This window comes from Salvelinus namaycush, chromosome 33 (genome assembly GCF_016432855.1).
Source record: "Salvelinus namaycush isolate Seneca chromosome 33, SaNama_1.0, whole genome shotgun sequence".
In the NCBI taxonomy this organism is placed as follows: domain Eukaryota; kingdom Metazoa; phylum Chordata; class Actinopteri; order Salmoniformes; family Salmonidae; genus Salvelinus; species Salvelinus namaycush.
The window spans coordinates 20,564,679-20,572,479 of NC_052339.1; the positions used below are offsets into that span (position 1 = coordinate 20,564,679).

Below are 7,801 nucleotides of genomic sequence, written 5' to 3' on the forward strand. Positions count from 1 at the left end.
TGTATATTAATAATAATAATAACCACTGGATCATACACTAGCACAGACTTGTTTGTTTTTTAAAGGGGCAATCAGGAGTTGCTACATCCATTTTTGGACTTATAAATTCATTATATGTACTCATTCATTCTTGAAGAATGTAACTTATAAATGTCTCATGAGCTTAGTTCAACTGCCATACCCAATCAGAACCTGAAATATAAGCTTGTTTTACTCCAATGTTTGAAAGCAAAGTAGATGTAAACAAACACTATATAGCCTCAAAACATGATTATATCTATAATGTTGATATCATGGATGGTCAGTCCTTGCATCCATAGCTCTGTCTATGAATTTGAGAGTTTCTCCAGCCCCATCCCTCAGCTTTTTACGGAAACAGGCAGGGGACACTTTGTTTTTATTTCTACTGCTGATTGCCGCTTTAAACTGAGATCTGACAGATTATGTTAAATCATCTGTTTCTAAGTTTAACATTTCTGTTGGTCACGCTTACATGTTCATTTTCCATATGCACTCCACAAACCAGTCCATCCATGTGTTATTACAGAAACATGGATGTCAAAAGTCATGCTGTAAATAGGTTTTATTTATAAATATATTTTATTTATATTTGAATATGTTTATTTATTCAGCGAGATTGGTACTCTACATTTACAAGACATTTCAGATAGTATATGTAATATACATAGCATAGCACATGTATGAGAGAGAAGTTTACTTTAATTTAATTATGACATTAGATTGTATCAACGAGAATTCCTTCTCATCAATGACTGGAGAGGAATGTCTCAAAGCATGATGGGGAAAACATGGAGGAACCATAGATAAACACTCTGCACGGCAGATAGCTTTCTTTCCTTCCTGTCAGTGAACTTCTGTTGCCAAACACTTCAGTCTTATGTTCTCATGTTTGTTTTCCAAGATTGATCAATTCGATCGCTCATGAAACTTGTAATACTGAGAGTTTGTCTCGTGAGACCCAATGAGTGAGAGAAGGCTAGACATCTTACCTTATGTTGAAAGTGTTGTGTTTGTGTGTAGACAGGGTGGCATAGAGGGGTGTAGCCTACGTTCCATAGGACAAGGCTTTGTGGTAGAGCGTGAGGGTTCGAGGCTTGGTCGTACAGTGTTTAATGGTTTAACCCACTGTGCCTTCAGGAGTTGGCCACTATCCTTCCTCTTGGCGACACAACACGGTTACACAGCACCGTAGTGGTAGAGACAGACCCATGTCAGCGCCAGTCGTTTTCTTTCTTTTTTTAGACATGTACACATTTTTTATATTCATATTTATTTATCATGTCTATCAGTCGTTCCGAATGTTTACTTCATACCGGTGTTACCTGGATACAGTGTGATGATGTCATGACTGCCATTTTTGTAGCTTGTTGTCATGGTTAATTTTTCTGTTCTTTTTTTCTGTATTGCTTTATAAAATGTTGTGAAATGTTTGCATATCGTCTGGGAAAATTCCACACTAAGGACACCATAACCCACACAGAGAAGACGGAGACTAAAAGCAACAAGACAAGGCCGTCAGCCGTCACCAATAAATATGTCTGTTGGTGGGTTTAGCCATCTAATGTTCGTTGTCATGCCACATCTAGCCACCAGGCTACTGTCAGTCATCTCAGTCTTGCTTTCAGCTCTGTACAGTTCAATAAAGACAGTATTTACATCCAGGGCTACCGTGTATTCATCTGGTGGGGACCTTGTCAATGATGGCACAATGTTGGGTATATGTGTTTGTCAGAGAGAAACTGTTTGAGGGAGGGAGGGGGGTGAGAGAGAGAGAGGGAGAAAATGTTTGAGGGAGGGAGGGGTGAGAGAGAGAGAATGCTGAGTCATCATTTTACAGGTTTGTTAATAAGTAAAGTAGGTCAGATATGAAACAACAGTTTTTCTCCTGACTTCATCTGCAGTTAAGTAGGCAACATTATTCAGATTATGTCCTCCATATTAACATACATCTATTTGGGTCCAACATTTTCAGAGTACAGTGGTTTTCCCTTTGAACTTGTAAGCTATTTATATGAGTTAGGTAGCACCTATCGCCTAACTATTTGTCATAACCATTATAAATATTCTTACAGTACCATTTACTGGTTTAGTAAAAATGTAATGTACAAGGAACAGTGAACAGGTTTATCTCTATTCCACTCTGGTCGTGTTGAGATATGGAGCTGGTATGACCGAGCCAAACTGTTTACTCTTTAGTCTAGATTCAGATTAAGCATAAAATTTACCGTATGCTTCCCAGTCAAAACAGTTTGCGCTAATATTATGACAACATTTTGTGATTATAACTGTTTTGTTTTGGTGTTCAGCAGGGTTTTTTCAGCTCCTCGTGCACGCAACATTTTAGCTTGAGGCAAGTCATAGTTCGGTAGCCAAAGTCTACGCCCCTTCGTTGGTCATTGGTCAACAGTACTACTCTTAGAAGGAGTGGGAATATGAAAAGACGACTAGTATTCATGCACATTTCTTCACTTGAGAAATTCTACATCAATCCTAGTTAAATGTAAAATTACGCGACTAAGACTTCTTAGGCAAAAACGTCAAAATGAATGATCGATTTCGTGATTTATCTTAGATTAATTCAGGAGAAACACTCTTTTCATGGCAATTCGATACGGAGGGGACTTTTTTTGTAGCAGGTTAGGGGAACGTACACAGCAGGATAATTAACTTGGCAGGTTAGGAGACAGGTTAAGGGTAGGAAAATGGTTAGGGTTAGCAAAAATGCTCTCCTAGTCTGCTACGAATATCACTTGGTAACGAAGTGGCGTGAAAAGACTGTGTCCCGTTAATTCTGACTATTTTGAGGCTATGTTGCTATTGTGGCTCAAGAGGGACAAACAACAGTAATATTGCTGATTTTTTCAAGCAAAAGTCTTTAGGGAATATGCTCTTAGCCTAGTGGAGTTATGCTAGGGGCAAACCGAACCAGACACATTTAACCGGCTTTAACGAGGATAGCAGACACCCGCATAGCTGATATTTCGGAGGTGGAACTAAGTTGGAGCTGTCAAGTTGATGAGCAGCTGCTCTTCATCATTGTCACAAAGCCACACCCATCCTACTCATGTGTTATATGGAAATAATGACGCTCAAATTGACAATCATTAAACAAAATAATTTGGATTTCTATCAGCCTAATCAAGGTGTAGATTACAGCTCACATTCCAGTGTTCGAATTTGTAAACAAGGCTGCATGGGATTTCTCTTAATGCGACTCCGTGCTGCCAATGGCAATGTCCAATTTAGGTACAGGCCTAATGACAGGAGCTGCTTGTGCATTTGACAGCTCTAAAGTTGCCGCATATTAGGTTCGGTTTGCAGAACCCAGCTAGGGAAAGCGAACGTTTGTGCTTCGCATACTCCCTTAAAGACCATTGCTTGAAAAACTAGAAAAAAATGGCAATATCACTGTTTCTCCCTCTTGAGACACCGTAGCAACCACATATCCAGAACACATTTCCTCAAAATAGTCCGAATTCATCTAGATCAGTGGTTCCAAAACCTTTTATAGTCCCGTACCCCTTCAAACATTCAACCTCCAGCTGCGTACCCCCTCTAGCACCAGGGTCAGCACACTCTCAAATGTTGTTTTTTGCCATCATTGTAAGCCTGCCACACAAACACTATACGATACATTTATTAAACATAATAATTAGTGTGAGTTTTTGTCACAAAGTTTATTTGTCACGTGCGCCAAATACAACAGGTGAAGACCTTACAGTGAAATGCTTACTTACAGGCTCTAACCAACAGTGCAAAAAAGGTATTAGGTGAACAATAGGTAAGTAAAGAAATAAAAACAACAGTAGAAAGACAGTGAAAAATAACAGTAGCGAGGCTATATACAGTAGCAAGGCTATAAAAGTAGTGAGGCTATATACAGGCACCGGTTATCTCAGGCTGATTGAGGTAGTATGCACATGTAGATATGGTTAAAGTGACGATGCATATATGATAAACAGAGAGTAGCAGTAGTGTAAAAGGGGGGTTGGCAGGTGGTGGGACACAATGCAGATAGCCCGGTTAGCAAGGACCAGGGCACAAATAATAATACAATAATCAATAATTTTGCTCTTTATTTAGCCATCTTACATATAAAAACCTTATTTGTTCATCAAAAATGGTGAATAACTCACCACAGGTTAATGAGAAGGGTGTGTTTGAAAGGATGCACATAACTCTTCAGTGTTGGGTTGTATTGGAGAGAGTCTCAGTCTTAAATCATTTTCCACACACAATCTGTGCCTGTATTTCGTTTTCATGCTATTGAGGGCTGAGAATCCACTCTCACATAGGTACGTGGTTGCAAAGGGCACCAGTGTTTTAAAAAAACGTGTCAATACTTTGCCCCTTGATAACCAGTGCACTTCTGTATGTTGTAAAAGCGTTACATGGTCGCTGCCCATATCATTGCATAATGCAGAAAACGCTACGTTTGGCTACATACGGACCGTTAGTGGATTTCCTGCGAGAGAGTAACGGTTAATGTGATTGGATGTTAATTATTTGACTAGGCTACCTGTATTTGACATTGTGTTGTTATTTCGCTAGATGGTTTAATTTTGTTTTTGGCAGTGACACGAGGCCACTCAGGCACGAAAACAACCTCACCCAAATGTATAGCCCCGTTGGAAAATATAAATGAGCTGTTTGAAAACGTGAAGAAAAAAAGACATTGTGAATTACATTTTTATTTGGCGTACCCCCGAAGGCATTGCACGTACCCCCCTAGTTTGGGAATACCTGATCTAGATAAATCAAGAAATCTGTCATTAATTTTGACAGTTTTGCAGGGGATATCTTAGTCACACAATTTTACACCTAATTAAGATGTTTGGTGCAGTATTTCCCAATTGAAAAAATGTGCATGAAAACTAGTCCTCTCTCATTGAATGACAACAAACACTTCATAGAGTACCACAGTATTAGTCATAATACCCATAAGACCTAGCAGTCAAACAGGGAAATGGTTCCAATATTTTTTCCACCATTCATTTTTCCCATAGGGGTTTTTAGAAACACCTAAAATAAGGTCTGTGTTTCATGATTACCATGTAAATCTCTAGGACAAGGTGACTTCCAGATCATCTCTCAGAGTCTGAGGTGTTCTGCTGTCTGCACAGGGAGAAACTCCAACTCTTCTGTTTGGAGGATAAACACCCCTCTTTTTGATGTGTCAGACCTCCAAACAACACAAAAACCTTGACTACTGCGCCATAGATTAAGCTGTACAGTCCTCAAACTCAACTCTGGACCTCAAAGCCATGTCCACTGCTTGTTTTCATGGTTCCCTTCTAATCAGAGAAAAATTTAGGCCTGGCACACAAGGTGGTTTTAATTAATTAGCATGTTGAAAAGCAAACTAGCAGGCTCTGGACCTTGTGGGGCACATCTGTCAAACTTATTCCATGGAGGGCCGAGTGTCTGTGGCTTTTTGCTCAACCATGTACTTGATTGATGAATTAAGGTCACTAATTAGTAAGGAACTCCCCTCACCTGGTAGCCTAGGTCTTAATTGATAGGAAAAAAACTAAAACCAGCAGACAATAAGCCCTCCATGGAATGAGTTGACACCCCTGATCTACAGGTTCACATGGTACTCAATTTATTTATTTATTTGTATTATATAAACCTTTGTTATTCCATTAAAATGTATAGACATGTAAAATAAATTATTGTATCAAAGAGAACAAGAGTTAAAACAAGCCCTGTTCTATTTGACTTGTTAATTCCTGTTAATCCAGTGACTATCCGGTATCAGAAATGTTCTCCCTCCAATAGGAAGAGCTCCAAACTGCCCTGAAGCCCTTACAGGACATAAATAGCGTTAAACTATCATTTGATCAAACAACAGAGCACATTAAGGTAAGAACGCTACTTCAGTATCAGTCAGAGAATGCAACAGTTTTGAGCAAATGTCTTTGACCCTGTATGAATTTCTGATGCATGATTCCGTCTCCAGAGCCAGGCCCAGCACACAGAAACAGGAAGAGCTTGAGAAGCAGAAGCAGTTGCTTCTCTCAGAGAAGCAGGTTCTACGAGAGGACGAGGAGGCCAGGATAGCTTCTCTGAGAGAGGACAAGGAGCAGAAGAGTCAGATGATGAACAGATGATTGAGGAAATGTGCAGAGAGATATCATCACTTTGAAACACACTCAGTGTCTTAGGGGAGGAGCAGACGTGACAAACACAGGAAGGATTACAGGTGCAAGGCGTTAGGTCATTCTTTCGGAAGATGGGGCGAAGCCGGGGTTCCATGTGGTGGGAAGCGTGGTAGCAGTCAATCGAAAATTAGTAGTGGAAAAGGATGGAAACATGGAATCCGACAGTGAAAGTGATAAGGATTCTAATGGCAGTATATTTCCAGGCGTGGCGTCAATGAGGAGAAGGAAGAAAGTAGGTTACGAGTTAGAACCTGATGAAGCTAGTGACAACGAGGGAGATGGTGTGTCGAGGAAGAGGGGCGTTGAGTACAGACAGAATGTGCTATACTCCAGTAGTTCTGGAGGTGAATTGGAAGAGAGTGAGGATGAATTACCTGAGGTGGGAGGTGTGGTGAAGACCTCAGGGCTCGAGCCTCACACCGATGGTCATGAAAAAGATTCATCTGGTCCAGTAGGCGTGACATTTTTGGAGAAGGTGGACCCCTGCCTTTTTGCTGACCCATATGTGGTTTCAGGTTGGGTGAAAAAAGGAGTTAAGGTAACCCGAAGTCGACTTTTTTGTGTTTCTGCTCTCAGGAATAGGGCACCATTGAAAGGAGTGATTACTGGGGTAGCGGTAAGGGTGGAGGTGGATCAACTGAAGTTGAAGATTCCCGGTGTCTGTGATGCCCGCTGTTTGGTGCGACACAGACTTGATGGTGAGCGTGATGAAACAGAGTCCCTGTCTGTCCTTTGAGTTTTGAGGCTGAGTCGTTACCTGATAAAGTAAATGTTAGGATATATCAGTTATCCCGTAAGAGCTATTGTGCCGAATCCACTACCGTGTTTCAAGTGCCAAGCTTGTGGTCATGTTGCAGCAGCGTGTAGGAGGGAGATTCCTAGATGGGAGATGTGTGCAGGAGGGCATGTGACAAAGGAATGTGTAGTATCGGTGAACGAAGCGGTACCCAAGTCAGAATGTTCTCTGCTACAACATGGCAAGCGATACCAATGCACCAAGTCTGGAACCAACAAGACCCTGAACAGCTTCTACCCCCAAGCCATTAGACTGCTAAATAGTTAGTTAAATAGTTAACCAATAGCTACCCGGAATATCTACATTGACCCTTTTTGCACTAACTGTTTTGACTGATCACATATGCTGCTGTTACTGTTAATTATCTATCCCATTGCCTAGTTACTTTATCCCTACCTATATGTACATATCTACCTCAATTAGCTTGTACCACTACACATTGACTCTGTACTGGGACCCTGTGTATATAGCCTCATTATCGTTACTCCTGGTGTATTTATTCCTTGTGTTACCATTTTTCTACTATTTCAACAACAACAACAAAAATCTGCATTGTTGGGAAGGGCCCATAAGTAAGCATTTTTCTGTTAGTCTACACCTGTTGTTTACGAACCACGTGACAAATAACATTTGATTTTATGTGTTAAGAGTAGGGGTGCCCATGTTGCTGGGGATCAGAGGTGTCCGGTGCAAGAGGCATGTTGATGTTGCCAGGGTCAGAGTTTTACAAAAGGTGTCATGTGCCGAGGCAGTGAAGAAAGTAGAGGAAGAGGGGTGAGGGATCCTAAGAGGCTCCCGGTGAGTAGTAGACGTTTGCCAG

The 7,801-nt window shown here is 40.9% G+C and overlaps 1 protein-coding gene across 1 annotated transcript in view; it reads left to right on the top strand.

The window, feature by feature from the left end:
* The window catches only part of LOC120027984 (contactin-associated protein-like 2), an 8,694-nt gene extending 8,429 nt beyond the window's left edge, over nt 1–265 (top strand). Inside the window, exon 4 of the mRNA XM_038973081.1 lies at nt 1–265. This exon is cut by the window's left edge and continues 700 nt beyond it. The gene's annotated coding sequence lies outside the window, so the exon portion shown is untranslated.
* The last annotated feature ends 7,536 nt before the right edge of the window (nt 266–7,801 follow it).